The 18,684-nt window shown below is 36.5% G+C and overlaps 1 protein-coding gene across 1 annotated transcript in view; it reads left to right on the top strand.

Moving 5' to 3' along the window:
• The first annotated feature begins 6,932 nt into the window (after positions 1-6,932).
• Positions 6,933-18,684, top strand: part of LOC144970597 (BTB/POZ domain-containing protein KCTD12-like) — a 139,890-nt gene continuing 128,138 nt past the window's right edge. The window contains exon 1 of the mRNA XM_078910385.1: positions 6,933-7,033. The gene's annotated coding sequence lies outside the window, so the exon portion shown is untranslated. The remainder of the gene's footprint in view (positions 7,034-18,684) is intronic.

Here is an 18,684-nt window from a genome sequence, read left to right as displayed (position 1 = left end):
AAATGTATATACCGCCTAACGGGCGCATGTCTTGTCCTACATGTTAACTGTTGCCTTTGGCTAGGGATCCCTTGCAAAGTTCTCTGAACACGTTTAGTGGATATTGCGCTGTAAAAAGGCTCTTTAGTTATTACTTCTTCAGTTTCATTTCATATTAATCAAATTATTTCCTTTACGTTTGTAACTTTGCAACCTAACTTGCCAACGTTATATATATATATATATATATATATATATATATATATATATATAATATATATATATATATATATTGTTATCATAGACAAGCTTTAATAATCAAAGATCGACGAGGCATAGCAATGAGTTTCTCAGAGTGTGTCCTGTTTGGTCAAACTGTCAAGTTTCTACTCTGGAACCTCAATATAACAGCAATGGGGGGACGAACATAAAATCCCTGTAATAACCGGGTCTTGTTAGCCTGTAGGCTTACCTGAGCAAAATGCCGGCGAATGCATTCTATTTGGAGATATTGAATGGATTATTGTGCCCATGCTATAACCGATAGGCTCTTTAAATAGTCCTTTATTTAGCCTATAAAGTTTTATCAAAATCATACAGGGAGAGAAAATGGGGATTACAAAAACCCCTTATTATAACCGGGTTTCTATCATACCCGGACCTGTTATACATGGGTTCGAATGTACTTGGGACTCAAGCACGGTTTTGTCTAATTCCTTAGGACATGCTAAACACAGTTCGAGGAAACCTTGTACAAAGAATAATAAGTTAAAAAAAAAGATCAAGGCTTTCGCGTTCGAGGAAACCGTTTGTTCCAGGAAACTGTGTTCGAAGAAACCGTTTACAAAGACTAATAAGGAAAAAGATTAAGGCATTTGAATGAGTTCGAGGAAACCGTGTGTTCGAGGAAAGCTTGCTAGAGTTTAATGTGTTTGATCAGAAACAGTGCTGGGATTACCCGCCCAAATCATTACCCGGGACTTTTTAATTAACAAAAAAAAATATTTATTATTTATTATTTATTACAACAAATGAAACGACACGGAAGAAAGAATCAAGGATAATTAACTACAATGAAACAAAAATAATTTAAAAAAATAAATAAAAAATATACCTGAGATTCCTTTAAAAGATAAGAACTAATATAGTCTTAATCTGTTGATTCCAAAATTGAATCAAATATGTGTTAACAAATAAAACAAAAAAAATTCAATGTAATTGAAAAATAAAGGAGGAAAATCTTTTGAAAAAATGTCATGTAAATGTAAATATGTAAATCAAAATTGTATTACTTCCAATTTTTGTTCAAAATATTAATTTGTCAACGGAGCTTTCCTTCAAGCAACTTCTTTTTGCCGAGATGAGCTTGCCGGTCTTGGTGAAGCGGGTACTTGTTACCCGCCCCTCTTACCCGAGTACCTGGTTTAACTGTATTACCACGGGTACCTGGGTACCCGCCCAGCCCTAATTAGAAATCATTTAATAAAGACCATTTTAAGGGTGGGTCCAAATTGTTATTTTATTCTTTTAGGTGATCGTAACTCGTTAGGGATTAAACCCCCCCCCAAAAAAAAACAAAAAAAAAACAAACAAAACAAAACAAAAAAAAAAAACAACAAAAAACAAAAAACAAAACAAAAACAAAACAACAAAACAAAACAAACAATACAACAAGAGTAAAGGAAGTATTTCTATAGAATGACAAAGCAATAAATGGAAATAAATACGGTTTATATTCAGCCTCTCTATCCTTTTAATTTCATTGCTAAAATAAATACTAGGATTAATCTAAAATACAGACTAATTCCATCGACCAAAGGGTACAGGAGCTTAGATCGTTTCCAAGGGTCAAGAATGATCAAGGATATCTGTTCGTTTCCAAGGGTCAAGAATGATCAAGGATATCTGTTCGAGCCCAAAGCCGACTTGACGTATCTATCTGATAACCCAAATTAGTATCGTCTCTTTTTTGTAATAGAAGTTATCTCAAACCAACGTGAAATATTCCCCATTACAGTGACGTTAAAACGAGCCCCTAGTAACTACGTCCGGATATCAGACCTGCAAATATATACACGTCGCCTAAAGCACACTGTAAAGAATTGATGGTTCCTTTGTAACCTCTTGCTGACCTCCTGTCAAGCTATTGTCATGGATGCCTTTTAAACTATTATCTTATACAGTATGAGCCTTCAGTTCTTCAATCAACTTATAGTACATACCGTGGCCTTCGTAAAGTTATAGCCTGACACTGACCAAAAAATGACGTCAAAATGCCAGTCTTTTGCCACAAAAGAAAATAAATCGAGAGTTGAATTCAATAGTTCAACCAATGAAATGACTTGTTTCCATGAGCTCTACCAACGACAACTCACTAGGCGGTGCAAAAAACAAATAATGACGTCAAACTGCCAGTCCTTTTGGATTTCAATGTCAGGCTATAACATAAGGATGGCTACGTACATACACAATTGAAAATTACGTCAGTTTTCGTATGTTTTATTATTGAAACCAGTCGAATAAACATTAACGTTGTTTTTTAATGTTTGACTGGAAAATTAAAAATAATCTATATTTTGGCCTTGAAATAAACCGTTGGCCGTGAATCGAAGATCCACAGCCACCGTAAGTGCTTGCCTATCACCCGGAGTAAACAGCCCACAGATTCTGAGCATCACTCACAATTTTAATACGGATTATTGAAACAAAGGCGTCGTGTCATCAGATTTTGCGATGCAATTCCATTATTAGCAGTGTGTCAAATTATTGTGAGAAATACTTATTAACTGGGCCTGACCTATTTGTGTGTTTGACATGTACTCGGGGTATCTCATGTCTTTTTGGACAGGAAATAATAAATAGTCAAGGGGACGAAACGGGGTAAATGACAGGAACTGATATTCTGATTGGTTAAGGCTTCATAACGGGCGAACTTTCAATTTGGAGATCGTCTTCTTGCAATGTCGCAACCACGTAGGGCTATAGATAGTTCGAAGATGACGTCACTCAGGTCTTTGTTGATGTTTTTTGCCATCCGCGTTTATGAGTAATGCTCACTGAACTGTATTAACCCGACTATAAACGTTCATGGATACACACAGTTTTGCGTGTTGGTCCGATCTACTTCCGGATGGCAAAGAGCCTTTTCCAAGGACCTAACTATGCGCCGAGCGCGAGGCTCGAACCCAGCACCTTCCGATCCGAAAGCGAGTGTCATACCACAAGTGTCATAGCCGCACTATAAAGAAAATATGCTGACACTGATTTGTATGCTACGATATGGCTTTGTGGCCTTGTGGTATGACACACGTCTACGGACCCGTAAGTCCCTGGTTCGAGTCTCGATGGATGTGCCGGAAAATGGAGTCCTTAAGAAAAGGGTCTTTGCCATGACGTAATTATAGTACTCAAGTCGGCCGTGGTCTTTGCTCATTGCGCTCGGGTGTAAATGACGGGAAAGAATGTTGTATCTTTCGACAAAAGGGTAATAGTGTCTTAAAGACGTCATGCATGAGTTTTTCTGCATGTTATGTGCTGTTGTTGGGTTTGAAATCTAAACGACTTTGAGCACATTTAGTGGATATTGTGTTATAATAATAATAATAATAATAATAATAATAATAATAATAATAATAATAATAATAATAATAATATTAATAATAATAATAATACATCGGATTTGTTTAGCACATAACCACGATTAGGCCGTGCTCTATGCGCTAAAATAAAAGCTCAATTTTCATGCTTTTTCTTCTATAAAATATGATTTTCATTATCTCATACCCCGAGAAAATCCATTTTGAGTTTATGACTCACATAGATAACACACATAAGTGAACTCAGCATATAAAATAACCCCATTAAACTAAAAGCTAAGGGGAAGCAGTTCTTTTATAAATCTCCAAGGAACTCGGTACAAATTCATAACATAATATGAGATTTACCAGAATATTCCTCTTACAAACCAAACATTTGCCCTCCGGGCATCCATCCACCACTGACAAATTCTTGCATCCTTGGATTAGAAAATTACAGGATTTAAGTTGAACGAAGATGGGTCTAGCGTGTATTCCACTAACGACCTCGAGTATAAAAAAATAATACGTCTATTTCCGGGAACGAACCACTTCACGGAATGCTGGCATTTCTTTGATATCTATAATTTCGTACAATTATCATTTCGGATTAAATATAATTATAGATATGTCAAATACTGACATATAATCTCGATGGAAAGTTATAATTTGTCATGATATCGTTATGGTAATAATCGGTTTTCTATATGAAATCGATTTGGTCGTAATTTTCCTGTCATTTTAGGACGATTACATTATCCATCAGATACTTTTACTCATAGATACAAACACACACACACACACACACACACACACACACACACACATACATATATTCACCAACCCAGACGTACAGACACAGAAACGTTCATACACACAGACATCAAAACACACACACACACAAACACACACACACACACATACACACAGACGTTTACACAAACACACGCGTAACATTGTCATAAAAAATCCAAAAACATGCATATACACATACAAACACAACGACATATACAAACAAGCAAGCAAACACACACACAAACACACACACACACGCATACACACACGCATACACACAAACATACACACAAACACACATGTGTACTCAAAAGAATCAAACCTTTTTACATTGATGGTTATCGAACCTGGAACTTAAATAATAATTCCGGCAACTTCTACCTGGCTGAGAGAGAAAGAGAGAGAGAGAGAGAGAGAGAGAGAGAGAGAGAGAGAGAGAGACAGAGAGAGATAGACAGAGAGATAGATAGAGAGAGAGACAGAGAGAGAGACACAGAGAGAGACAGAGAGGCACAGAGAGAGACATAGAGAGAGACAGAGAGAGACAGAGTGAGAGAGAGAGAGAGAGAGAGTGAGAGAGAGAGAGAGAGAGAGAGAGAGAGAGAGAGAGAGAGAGAGAGAGAGAGACGTTCTTCAATCGACGTCATCATCCATTTAAAAATGAGGTTTCAAACGAATGCCTTGTTATAATAAAGATATCCACTAAACGTGCTCAAAGCGCTTTATAATGTGTCCCCGACCAACAGCAAATACATAACATGTACAACGGGACATGGCGTTTGTTAGGCGATATAACAATTTTTTTCGACATATACAACGCTGTTGACCGCCAGGTACTCATTTTATAACTGAGTACAGTGAGAGAATGTGAGTTAAGAGCAGCTTCCAAGGACTCAACTATGCGTCGAGCGAGGCTAGAACACAGGACCTCTTTATTGTTATTCTACAATAGCGTTAGGTTGTTTTGTTTGTTTGTTTTTTTTTTTTTGTTTGTATTTTTAACATCGGCACACGCTCAAATATACATAAGAAAAAAAATTGAACTTTTATGCAGCACAATATCCACTCAACCTGCTCAAAGCGCTTTATAAGGGGTCTCTGACCAACAACAAAATGTAACATGTAGAACAGGACATGATGCCTGTTAGGCGATATTATAATTTTTTTTCTGACAGAGACAACGCTGTTAACGGCTAGGTGCTCATTTTACATCTGAATACGGTGAGAGAAGTGAGTAAAGAGCCATTTCCAAGGACTCAACTATGCGTCGAGCGAGGCTCGAACACAGGACCTTCCGATCCGAAAGCGAGGGTCATACCATAAGACCACAAAGCCGCACAAGTTAAGAGGTTAACTAGGCGTTTCCACGGTTACACCATGCCCAATGCGCTTTACAAGGACTAACCTTCTCCCCTAGCAGGCTGAGAGGCACGATCCTCTTCCAACACAAATGAATCTTTTTTTTATTTTTATTTTTAGCCATCAGCAAAGATCATGATTGTTGTTGTTATAGAACGATATAAAGATCGCATGGTAGAGCAACCAGCTAACAAACAAAAGGACCGGGTTGGATCCTTTGGATGAATCAAAGTATGTTTTTTTCTCTCTCTGACTCTTCTGTCCAACTTTGGGAAGCTGTTTCTGACAAACCCTATTGAAACTACTGTGTTATAGACTAGGTAACACTAAGCTGCTGGAAACTATGGCTTGTAAAAAAGCAATCAATAAAAAAGGTTTATTATATATATATATATATATATATATATATATATATATATATATATATATATATATATATATATATATATATATATATATATATATATATATATATATATATAATATATATATATATATATATATATATATATATATATATATATATATAAATTAGTCCTCCAGAGCCATTTGACCCATGGAGCCGGAGTTTATTCCGGTTTCTTTAGCGTGAAACGGACAAGAGCAATTGCTTGATATCCTTCGTATAGGAGGATAGCCTATCGTCAAGTACTTTCTGCCAGATTTAGCAGATCCAGCGACACTGCTGGGTGGACAGGAGAGTCAGAAAAAAATCTCGATTGCAGAGAGTGTCCATAAAGTATTTCCCTGATTTCAAAGACTTACTATACTAAAACCTTTATGTGAATGAAGAGCCTTTTCCAAGGACTCAACTCTGCGTCGCTCAGAACAGGACTTGAACTCAAGAACTTCCGATCGATCATACCACTTGACACATAGCCGCACAAGACCATAAATCCTCTATATGTTTTTTTTCTCTCTCTGAATCTTCGGTGATTGTCTACCCCTAGTCACAAGACAACTAGTACATGTCAATCAGGTTTATGACGACATGTTATTTGTAAGAAGATAAAAAAAAACCTGCGTGTAATGTCGGATAATTTTGCAAATCAATTCCGAAGCGTTGCCATTGGTTACGGTGAAATGATGAGAGAGGAAGAGGAAGTCAATAAATTGAATGGTTATACAAAATAATCGTTGATGACAGGAATAGGTGGCGCTGGGGGGCCGGGGGTCGGGAGGGAGGGAAGCGGGGGGGGGGGGGGGGGGGGGGGGGATCGGGTTGATGTCACGCACGGTGTGATACGATCTTGTAGGTTTTGTCTAGGGAACTGTCTTGGTGTGCAAGTCTTGTTTTCTTTTGGAGTTTTTGATGCTTTAAAAAGGTGAGATTAGCTTTTACGATAGAACCTTCTTACTTTTAAGGATAAAACTTTGATTATGTTTAGACATCAGAGGTATCTAAATACAACGTGGTCATGAATAATAGGAAAATGGATATATTGAATGTAAAAAAAAATATTAAAAAATCACAAATTCGTTACCTTGGCAACTGTAAAGTGTCGATATGTTTTATAACAAGATATGAAGTGAGTAGAAAAGTGCCAGAAGACAATAGAGAATAAAATTTTTTTTCGCGGCGGTGGTGGGGTTTGAACCTGTTGTTTTATACCGTTATATTTGGACGTGCTTTGTTTGTTTAGGTTGAGTAGAAATAAAAGTGCTGGACTAGCTTTAGACAAACAGCCATTCGATTTGTAATAATCATATTTGGACGTCTCGGCTGCTTATATATATATATATATATATATATATATATATATATATATATATATATATATATATATATATATATCTTTGTCTTTATGATAATTCTTTCCGTAGTTGACGGTTCCAATCTTTAGAAATGATGGCCAAATTTGTTCCACCTTTGATTTCAGTTCTTGTTGTCAGTAAAATGCTTGGTTGTCTTGTAGTATAAACCTCGACTTCAACCCGGTACGTCTCGGGTTCAAGTCCCGATTTAATTGGGTAAGGCAAATTTGATCCCGTGGAAAAGGCTCTTTACTCACATTCTCTTACCCCACTCTTACCGTAGATATAAAGTGAATACCTGAGCGGTAACAGGGTCTTCTCTGTCGAAAACAACATATTGTAATATCACTTTACTGGCGTCGCGTCAGGTCCCACATGCTTAGTATTGTTGTTGGCTTGGGAACCATTGTAAAGCGTTTTGAGCACTCTACTGGATATTGTTCTTTATACAAACTCAAGTTTTTATTTCGGAAAGATTATTAAACCAAGGCTAATTGTTGGCCACAGTACACAATTCATGGTGGAATATCAATGTAACCAAATCAACAGAATTGTCGACTTAGGATAATGTAAATGTTGCTGCTCGAAGCTCAAAGAAATAAATAACAATGTGAAATTGAATGTAAGCTTCAATTAAATATACGAAAACAGATAATATGGACGTTTCGTGTTTCCCCTTTATCAACAAGACAGGATGAACGAAACACTACAGATGAAACACTACAGTCGTCTGTAGTGTTTCGTTCAGCCTGTCTTGCTGATAAAGGGGTAACCCGAAACGTCCATTGCATCTGTTTTCGTATATTAAATTGAAGCTTACATTCAATTTCACAGTGTTGTCGATTTAGGCTAGCACGTAGTTTTGATTTGTTGTCATTTTATCATCGGACAAGGCGCTTTTAGGCATTTTGTTAGCCTTACCGCATTCGACACAGATGATATATATATCTTCTTTTTCTTCTAGGTTCCATGCCTGGTCCAGGCTTCGGATACTGCATGAATTATCTCTCTCCATTCCTCCCTGTCTCTTGCTTTTTCAAACAGCTCTTGGATTGTTAGGTTGGTGAAGCCCTTCAGTTGGTCTATGAGTGTTTTTCTTTGTCTCCCCCGGGCGCGTTTACCAGGTATTTTTCCACAACTTGCCAGGTATTCATTTTTATCTTAATAGCGGCTCGACAACTATCCTTTTTCGGACACATAGTAAGGAAAGATAAAAATGAATATATATATATATATATATTATATATAATATATATATATATATATATTATATATATATATATATATATATATAAATCAATGAAACAGTCTGCGGAACTTGGGGGCAGTTCTTGTTATGTCGGGCATGCCTTCGTTATATTCAAAGTGATGTCACCAACGTTGATAGTTGAATATAGTCTGCGTATAACAAGAAATGTATTAATGGTGCCTACATTTCGTTATATCCAATGCCATGATGAATACCAACAATAAATTTTGAAAAACAAAAAACAAAAAAACAAAAAAACCCAAAAACAAAAACAAAAAAACAAAAAAAAAAACAAAACAAAACAAAACAAACAATTAAACAAACAAAAAAAGTTATAAAATGTTATTTTAAAAAATAATCTTTTTAATCTGCGATTTGTTATAATATTCTGTGCCATCCTGAACAGGATAAAGATATTAAGATAAGATTTAAAAAAAAAAAAAAAGAAAAACCATTTATAATTTGTTTTCATTGGTAAAGCCGATGTCTTGTTAAATCTGAGATCATTAAATTGGAAATTCACTAAAATGACAATAATATAATTGAGACATCAATTTCAAATGATTCTTCTCCAGTTAACTGCCGTAATCTGGAAAAACACGTATTTAAAAAATTTGACCAGAAAACCCTGTCCTTCAATTATCGATCGATTTTAATGAACCCCACCTTGGCAAAAACTCTCTCAAAACATGGACCCTCGCGAAATCCCAGGTTTGAGTGATTTTGCTAAAATGAAGGTCAATTAAATCGATCGAATTTTGAAGGGCGAGTATTCTGACCAAATTTCTAAATACATGTTTTTACACAATGCAGCTCTTAGCTGGTTATTATTATACATGATTAATCAAAGGATCTGGAGATCATTTCTTGAATTTTCTGGAAAATCTCAACGGTGATCTCAAATCTGCCGTACTATGGATGGAAAAAAAGCAAATGACCCTTATCTTGGCAAAAAAAAACCCTCCCCCTCTGAAACCTGGGACTTCGCGGAGTAAAATAATATGGGGTTTTCCAGAGTACGGAATGAATAATGTCCCCTCGTGATATTATCTCGATAGGGTTGGTTTGACTTGGGTTTTACTTGGAGTGAGACAATTAATTTAAAATACAATGAAGATGGACTGGGGAGCTAGAGGACACTCGGGAAGAGAGCAGAGAGGAGATAAACATGTCAGGAATAAACACAGCTATTTATTGTTATTCTACAATAGTGTTAAGTTGTTTTGTTTGTTTGTTTTTTGTTTGTATTTTTAACATCGGCACACGCTCAAATATACATAAGAAAAAAAAATTGAACTTTTATACAGCACAATATCCACTCAACCTGCTCAAAGCGCTTTATAAGGGGTCTCTGACCAACAACAAAATGTAACATGTAGAACAAGACATGATGCCTGTTAGGCGATATTATAATTTTTTTTTTCTGACAGAGACAACGCTGTTAACGGCCAGGTGCTCATTTTACATCTGAGTACGGTGAGAGAAGTGAGTAAAGAGCCATTTCCCAAGATTCAACTATGCGCCGAGCGCAGCCCGAACCTAGGACCTTCCAATCCGAAAGTGAGTGTTATACCCCTAGACCACACAGCCGCGCAATAAACTCACGAAATAATTCTTTAGAGCCATTACGCTCGTGTAGCCGGCCGTTTGAAAGAATATATATATATATATATATATATATATATATTAATAATATATATATATATATAAAAATATATATATATATATATATAAATATATATATATATATATATATATATATATATATATATATATATCACACTACATTCCACCAGATCGAACAGACACAGCTACCCAAACATTGCTGGGTAGATGGGAAGGAGGAGGGGGGGGGGGGGGGGGGGGGAGAAGTCGAACAACGTCTCTACTTCACCAGTGATCGATCTTGGTCCCTTTGCGTGTGAAGCGAGTGCTCTTCCAGCTAAGTTATTGGAAACCTCATAATATACACGTCAGATCCGTCACACAATCTTGTCTCTATGACTGTTTGTTCCTGTCTCTCTATCTGTCTCTGTCATTCTCTCTCCCTCTCTCTCTCTCTCTCTCTCTCTCTCTCTCTCTCTCTCTCTTTCTCTTCCCTTCTCTCTTTTTCTCTTTATCTCTCTCCTTTTCTTTATCTTCCTCTTTTCTCTCAGTGTATCTCTCTCTTTCTCTGTATCTATCTTTCTTTAACTATCTCTGTTTCCCCGCTTCTCTCTTTCTTCCTCCCTCTCTCTCTCTCTCTCTCTCTCTCTCTCTCTCTCTCTCTCTCAATCTCCATCTCTCCCTCCCCCCTCTCTTTCTGTGTTTTTTTCTGTCTCCCTCTTTGTGTGTTTGTGTATGTGTGTGTGAATGCGCGCGCGCGTGTGTTTGTGTATGTGTGTGTGTGATTGTGTGCGATTTAGTGTGTCTTTGTGTATCTCAAACCGTTCCTCCTCAATCACTTTCCCTCTATCTCTTCTTTCCTCCCTTAACCAAACCACGTACAAATCACTGACACGATGAAGGCCATTAGAATGTAACAAGTAAATCGTCTCAGATTATGTAAAATTCATAAAACAATTTTATCAATTACAGAAATAATTTCCCCTTGTTTCAAACCGATTCTCGTGTATCTTTCAATAATAATATTTGCTTAAAGTACACTCGTGTGCTAAAAGCAGATCAATGAGATCGAGTTGAAGTAAATATAATTGATGTATGGGTTCGTTGTTTTACTTCTATTGTTAAGTTGAAGTGTTAAAAAAAAAAGACCCCCCCCCTAACCCCCCCCCCCCAAAGTACAAAAACAAAAAAAACCAAAAAAACAAAAAAACCCAAAAAAAACAACCTCCCCCCCCCCAAAAAAAAAAAAAAAAACAAAACAAAAAAACCCAACAAAAAAACAAAACAAAAGTAAAACAAACTTGTACCGTATGAAAGAATACTGCTTGTGTGTGTGTGTGTGTGTGTGTGTGTGTGTGAATGTGTGCGTGTGTGAGCATGTGTGTGTGTGTTTATGAGTGTATATTATAATATGCATTATATTTAAGGTCTCAATTTGGACATGTGTGACTCCTGTGTTAGCATCAGACATCTTGTCTGATGAATGATCTACGTATATTCCTTGATGGAACGCCTAGGCGACGATATCTTATGATGTCGTGGTGGAAGGGCATATTTTTATATATTCTTTAAAAGTAGGTTTGAGGGTCAACACTGTTCCATACAGCCATTATTAAATTGTTTTCATCGAGTACATAATTATTGGCAAATCTGAAAATTTTCAACTATTTTTAAAGATTGATGATATACGACAAAGCTGCCAACCTTTCTTGAATTAAAGCTTATTCCTATCATCCGTTGACTCAAATGAATATTAAGAAAATTTGCTGGAACGTTATACCCGGTCCTTAATTTGACCTTTGACCTTGGGAATCGCCATAATCTGCCTTCCTTCTGCGGCTATGTGGTCTAGTGGTATGACACTCGCTTTCAGATCGGAAGGTCCCGGGTTCGAGCCTCGCTCGGCGCATAGTTGAGTCCTTAGAAAAGGCTCTTTACTCATATTCTCTCACCGTACTCAGGTGTAACATGAGTACATAGCGGGTGTCCTTGTCGGAAAAAATGTCATATCGCCTAACACTAACAGGCGTCATGTCTTGTTCATACATGTTACGATTTGCTGTTGGTCAGGGACCAATTGTAAAGCGCTTTGAGCCCGTTTTCGGATATTGCTCTATATAAATAGCTCAATTTTTTTTCTGGACCGATCAAAGCTGATGGCTCAAAAGATTCGTCTCGTCTATGTAAATTTTCACAATACAGTCGTTAATAATTAAAATAAATGAGTCCCTGTTCGTAATAGCCTTTCTTTATTTCTCCGAAAATACTGCAATTTCTCCATTTATTTAATTAACCCAGTCACCGATGTCACTATCAGAAAAAGGGTTACCTCTCTTATTGTGAAAAAAACTATTTTCTAAACTTGGAACTATTAAAAGTACGTGATTTGACATTAAAAATTATATTTATATTTAAGAAATAAAACTATGTATCTAAATTTGACTTATTTTTATATTTGATCAGCATTTTATGAATTATTTACTAATCTTAAATTACATTTTAAATATAAAATTACCCAATTTTCTTACATTGTCTTCATGCATTACATATTTTTTTGTTATAAGAATATACTGCCGTTTTATTAAAGAACACAGTATGTGCTATTTGGTTAACATTCCCCCTACTGTATTATTAAAAACAACGGCAGAATAGATAAAGTAGAAAATAATATCTATTTGCCGTTATGTAAAAGTATAAGACAGCCTTTCTGCGTAGTCGCCTCTTATTCATATGAGTACTTAGAACAGGTGTTGTCTAATTTCGCAAGGTTATTATGATCGGTCATTTGACGTTGGGAATCGCTATCTGGCCGCCCTTTTGCCAAATTCATTTGCGCGAACCTACAGACTTAATCACCGGACCTATTTTGATTGTTGATGCCTCAAAAGATTCGTCTCGATCTATGTTAATTTCCATAATACAGTAGAATAATATATATATTATATATATATATATATATATATATATATATATATATATATATATATATATATAATAGATGACTGCATCTTCGTGATAGCTAGAAAATAATTCCACAAAGATCAATTGAATAATAAAAATAGCTGTCTTTCATAACCATTAGACCCATGGAGCAGGAGTTTATCCCAGGTTTATTCCCAGGAGTTCTATAGTGTGGAATCGACAATAGTAATTGCTTGCTACCCTTTGGGCAAGACTCTACTCATCAAAATAGTACTTTCCGCCAGATCTAACAGACCAAGTAATCCAGCCACTGCTGGGTGGAAAGGATAGTCTGGAAAATAAAATTAATAATAATCTCGTCTTCACCTGGGATTGATCTCAATCCCTTTGCATGAAGTGAATGCTCTACCAACTGAGCATCCGAAAAAGATGACCCCTCAATGGGACAGCGTGGCTCAGCGGTGCGGTCTTCGCTCTGTAACCCAAAAGGTACCGAGTTCGATCACCCACCGCGCTGTGTGGCCTTCAGCAAGTCACCTCGCCCTAGCTCACTTTGAGGCGCTGCACTGCGGCTGACGCCTTGGTTATTCCAGTCTTCCCTTGAAATAGACCTTAAAGACAAATTTCCGCAGGGAGATGAATAAAGGGAATTTTGTTTGTTGTTTTTAAAAAATTATTTTTGTTTATCAAAACAATCTTAAGCATTGTACTTCTAAAAGTTTTTTGACAATTGCTTGAAGCAAGCTTTCCTGATTAAGAAGAGTGGTTTTCCAAAGAGATATTGAAGATTATTTCCCCTATAATCTCTCATAGGTCTGTTATCTTATCATATTTAAACTTCAAATTCATACAAATCTAGGGAAATTCTTGTCTTAATTGGTGCTTAACATAAAATTTACATTTCAATTTATCTCATGGATGGAAAATCTCAAACAGTAGAAAAATCAACTTAACAAGTTTTGGAAAACCAAATCTTCGTTTATAAATTGATAGATATATTTTTTTTCTGTGGAAGATAAAATATTGAATGCACTAAGCCTGTCATAGATTTATTTCTAAAGATGTTCAAACAACCTTTTGACGATGATGACACCTTCTTGACGTAATTCACCTGCTATCGTCTTGTCAATGCCAGAATCCTTAGAGATCCGATCTAAGTATGCGTGGGAGTGACGGCGTTACAAAACCGTGCCATTGTTATAAAACCGTGCTAATGTTATACAACAGTGATTACACCGACAAAACACAATACCTATACTTCATGTTGGCCAAACTATAAAAATGTTATCTTAAAAACTAATTAAAAATAAAGAAATAACAAACCCATCAAAATAAAAAAAAAAACAAAAACAAAAACACCCAAATTAAATAAAAAAAGGGGAAAAATAGACAGAAAATACCCCCCCCCCCCCCCCCGCCCCCTCCAAAAAAAAAAACAAAAACAAAAAAAAAAAAAACCAAGAAAAAACAAAACAACAAAAGAAACCCCCCCCCCCCCCCTCACCCCCTCAAAAACCCAAAACAAAAGAAAAAAGCAGCAACTGAACAACTTTTAGTTCACACATCGTTCACTTCAGTTGACCTTCGACCCGTCAAAATAACTTAAACTTAAATTGACTTCACAGAAATAACCTGTTTTTTCACAGATCGTGGGGTCATCATAAAATATAATAATATTGAGGAATAATGGGTTTTCTGGTCAAAATGAGAATAATGTGTGTTTTGTCCGTGTAAGACGGAGGCTGGAGGGGATGAGGTGGGGGGGGGGGGGGGGGGGGGGGGGGGTGTATGGCACTTGCCTGTAATCCGACAGGCAAGGCGATTAGAGATACGAGCCGTGACGGAATCACATTGGAGAACCAGAAATCTGTCGTACGCTGGAAAAACCCATAATATTTGAAAATTTGGCCAGAAAACTCGTCCTTCAATCAAATATCGATCGATTTAAATGACCCTCATCTTGACAAAAACTCTCTCTACACACGCGACTTCAGCTACGTATTTTACACATGAGTACGGGGAAAGAATAAAATAGACTTTTCCCAAGGACTCAATTTTTTGCCGCCCAGAGTGGGGCTCGAACATGGGCCAACCGGTCCTAAGGCCAGTGTCCTACCACAAGCCCACAAAGCCGCGAAAGAAATAACTCTCCCCCGTATTTTCTCTTTGTCTTGAGGATCTTTGTGTTTTCGCTTAATAAAGTCTCTAAGTCATTAATCAAAATCTGTTGAGGGTCGAAGTGATTTTACTTGATAAAGTCTAATTTATCGTTCAAAATCTGTTGAGGATAGGAGTAATTTTACTTGATAAAGTCTCTAAAATTTATTAATAAAAAACTGTTGACCATCGAAGTGATTTTACTTGTAAAGTCTTAAATTCATCAACCAAAAACTGTTGAGGATCGGAGTGATTTTACTTGTGAAGTCTTAAATTCTTCAATAAAACCTGTTAAGGATCGAAGTGATTTTACTTGTAAAGTCTTAAATTCATCAAATAAAAACTGTTGAGGATCGGAGTGATTTTACTTGATTTTCAATTCATCAATCCAAAGCTGTTGAGGACCGAAGTAATTTTACTTGATAAGGCCTTTAATTCATCAATCAAAAACTCATATTTACTCTCTGCTAAATAATCATGTAAATCATGTAAATTTGAGATAAATTGTAAAATGTAATTTTGATGCTAATTTTTTCATTATTAGATGCAGTAAAAAAACTGGCACCAGAACTACTAAGCTGGCAACAACTGTTTTTGGGATATAATATATATATATATATATATATATATATATATATATATATATATATAGAGAGAGAGAGAGAGAGAGAGAGAGAGAGAGAGAGAGAGTGGTGGGGGGGGGGGAGGTATAATATAACGGCAGGGAAAATTGGGGTTTGGGGATGGGGTGGGGAATAAGTAAAGTAAAGGTGAAAGATAAGTGGGGTTATAGTAGACAGTTCTAGTTCTAGATAAGAAATCTGACATATCCAAGTAGCGATTAAATTAGATCCTTGAAGTAATTCCAGATTTTTCCATTCTTCTGTCTGATGCAGATTATACAGGATTATGTCAATTAAATAAGAACATCCTACTTAATTAGATCAGTACTGACGACCTCATATGAAAACTGTGTCGGGTTTTTTTCCGTCTCTGTTTCATTCTCATCCGATTGCCATTTCATTGCGTCTAAAATGAATAGCATTGCTTTTCGTGACGTCCTATGTTTACTACAATTTTTTCGTCTTCTTCCATCTCCTTGCATACTTACTGCCTCTGGTGTATTTCACTCACTCAACACCAACCTTGTTGTTCGGATGCGAAGCCTGGACACTTACAATGGATGCACAACGGCGCATAAGGGCGTTTGAAAGCAAGTGCTATAGAAGACTGCACGTGTCATATACGGAGCATCGCACAAACGAAGACGTCCTGGAAGAAATAGAAGCTCGGGCAGGCCCACAAAATCCTCTTCTAGTGACTGTGAAGAGCAGAAAACTGTCTTGATTTGGACAACATACTCGACACGATAGCCTGAGCAGGACAGTCCTACAGGGCACAGTTGAAGGCTAGCGCATAAGAGGAGGACAAAGGAAGATATGGCTGGTCAATATAAAAGAATGGACAGAGATGTCGGTTCCGGAGCTGCTACATGATAGGGCTAGCAACAGGCAGGCATGGAGGTAAACTGTAATTTCTGCTTCACGCAAGTCCCCCCGACGACCATCCGGTCATGGGATTGAGTGAGTGAGTGAATACCATGACCAGTTGACTGGGGGACATACGGGATGCAGACTTCACAACCATTACGTCATTCGTCACGGTCTTTTACAACAGCTATAGAGATTCAGGCCTGTCCGGTCCACTCTTTGATGGTGTATTTACACAAGGCTAATATTATTAGGCTGCTAGAAGCTGTGGACTGTAAAAAGTAATAAATAACAATGAATATAACAGCTTCAAAAAATAACACAATACCAAGGCTCAAAACCCATCTTCTGCCAACAACAAAAAGCAATATAGACATAAATACATGACTAAATTCCAGATAGACGACAGAGATAATTTGTAGGTCTTCTCTGTAAAAAAAATGTTGGACTTTCCAAGATTCTTCTACAGAGAAGACCTACAATTTAAACTATTAAATAAATCTAAACATTTGCAGCACTTCTTGGTCATTTTATAAAGCACTCTTTTTATACAATATGATGTTAATTACAGGAAAATATGTTGCCTCAAACAAGCAATTCTTTTATTACGATTCTATATTGAATTATTTGTCTTGAAATTTTAACTACCGTAGACTGTTATAAAAAGAGAAGTTTCTGAAAATAGAACGCACACGCCTCCATGTCAGAATCGGAAACATTTCTAGTCCATGAAAATACTTTGAAGAACCTAGACTTATGCAAAACTGTGAAAAAACAAACATGTATTTTAAAATTTGGCAAGAAAATCGACCTTCGATCAATCGATTAAAATGACCCTCATCTTTCCAAAACATTTCAAAACGGAAATGTTAATAAATGTTTTTCAGAGTATGATGGACTTGTACTTTGGTGTTATAAGACAATCCCTCTCTCTTCAAGTACCGAGTTTGTGCCATGTACGTTGGTGTTGTAACACAATCTCTCTCTCTCTCTCTCTCTCTCTCTCTCTCTCTCTCTCTCTCTCTCTCTCTCTCTTTTTTTAAGTACCGAGTCTGTACCATGTACGTTGGTGTTATAAGACAATCCCTCTCTCTTCAAGTACCAAGTTTGTGTCATCTACTTTGGTGTTATAACACAATCTCTCTCTCTATCTTCAAGTAACAAGTCTGTTCCAGACATTGCTGAGCATGATACGCCATTCGTCTCTATGATCAGATGACCTCAAAAAAATATTATTATTACTTTTCTCTTTCGTTGTCACACAGCTATTCAAACTATTCAAATATGTTTTTCTTGGTCTACCTTTACTCTTTTTACTTTCTATATTTCCTGTGAGACAAAGATGTTCAATACATTTATATCGATTTAGGTGCCCTAAAAATTGCATTTGTTTTTTTCTTATCGTACGAATTAGTAACCTTTTACGATTAGTTACAGCTTGCTCTAATACTTCCTCGTTAGTTTTCTTCTCTGGCCATGAGATTCATAACATCCTTCTAAGAAACCCTATATCTGCTGCCTCCAGTTTCTTTCTAATGTCTTCGGTAATTGTCCAACTTTCACAGCCATTTAATAATATTGATCAATACAAAGGTCTTCAAAATCCTATGTAACACAATAAGATATCTAGTTGTCAAGTCAAATCAAAGTATGGCATATCAGATGTCCGATGTTATTGTAGCATCAATACTTGATAGATCTTGACGTCATTTGCATCATGACACATCATATATTTCTGCCTCACTCTGGAAAAAACAATTTTTAACAATTTGGCCAGAAAACTCGTCCTTCAAATATC

The sequence above is a fragment of the Berghia stephanieae genome, chromosome 4 (assembly GCF_034508935.2).
Source record: "Berghia stephanieae isolate SIO BIC M18660-M18661 chromosome 4, UCSD_Bste_1.3, whole genome shotgun sequence".
NCBI lineage: Eukaryota > Metazoa > Mollusca > Gastropoda > Nudibranchia > Aeolidiidae > Berghia > Berghia stephanieae.
This window is presented reverse-complemented; position numbering and strand designations above follow the sequence as displayed.